We start from the raw sequence: 1,068 nt of genomic DNA, 5'->3' as shown, positions 1-1,068 counted from the left end.
GAAATTCACGGAGGAGGAGGAGGAAAAACATTTATTCAGAGCATAAAAACTAGGTGGGTTCAGTAAGAGAACCCATTGGTCGCCATCATAATCCGGCCCCTCTCAACCAGCGATTTCTGGTCGAGGGGGCTGTGGCTATGAAGGGTTGCCTCCCAGCGCTCATAAGTCTGATCGAGATTGCTGTCAAAGTATGGGTTTTCTTGACATTCCTAAACCGCGTGAAAGAGTGTGCCAACTGCTCCACAGAAGGGGAAGGACGAATTTTAGGTGTCTGGGTACCACTTACTCATTAGGGAAGGATTGAATTTTCAGCTTTGGGCCTCATGAAAGTACGGAAATAAGTTCGTTCTAGTAGTGCATTTTAGTGCTAATACCCTCAACAAGAAAACTGCAAAAATGAAGGGCTCAGCCGGGATTTGAACCCGGGACCTCTCGCACCCGAAGCGAGAATCATACCCCTAGACCACTGAGCCAGACATGCCAGGTAGGAGTGCACCAGGTATATAATGTGGTCCTTTTTATTAATGGTCGCCAGCACATTACCCTTCGTTTGCTATGCGAGAGTTTGTTTCGTGGTCCTTGAATTACCTCTCAGGCATAGAAAGTACACCTGTTTGAGAGTTGATTGTGCAACGCATGTAGTGCACAGTAATACTAAGATATAAGACTATGGAGCGATCGGCGGCGCGGGACGGAGCGCTCACGCTAAGTCGGCAGCCAATAAATTCTATTTCATCATGGCATCATGTCGTCTTGTCTTTTCGCTTGCCAGACCGTAGCAATATTCTTGATGCATTTCTGTTACTCAATATTTGTTTTATTACCAACACTTGCACACTTAGCATTAAGGGTCAGTGAAATTCAGGGGCACCATTATATGAAATATGAGAGATTCAGGGAATTTTATTTACTGCTATTGTACTAGTAACAAACATAAAGAAGTGAAAGGGTGGCGCTGCAAGCAGCCGTCTCGAACAGACGCACGCTCGCATCGCTTCGACTGTTCGAAGCTTTTCGCCCGTGAGATTTTTGTGCTAGGCTGTCAGAAATAAATGGGTGACCACTATC

At 45.8% G+C, this 1,068-nt stretch overlaps 1 non-coding gene across 1 annotated transcript; it reads right to left on the bottom strand.

Moving 5' to 3' along the window:
* Positions 1 to 401: 401 nt before the first annotated feature.
* TRNAP-CGG (transfer RNA proline (anticodon CGG)) lies at positions 402 to 473 on the bottom strand. The gene has a single exon. It is a non-coding gene; the product is annotated as a tRNA-Pro (tRNA).
* Between the last annotated feature and the right edge of the window lie 595 nt (positions 474 to 1,068).

Source organism: Amblyomma americanum, chromosome 4, assembly GCF_052857255.1.
Source record: "Amblyomma americanum isolate KBUSLIRL-KWMA chromosome 4, ASM5285725v1, whole genome shotgun sequence".
NCBI classification, from domain to species: domain Eukaryota; kingdom Metazoa; phylum Arthropoda; class Arachnida; order Ixodida; family Ixodidae; genus Amblyomma; species Amblyomma americanum.
This window is presented reverse-complemented; position numbering and strand designations above follow the sequence as displayed.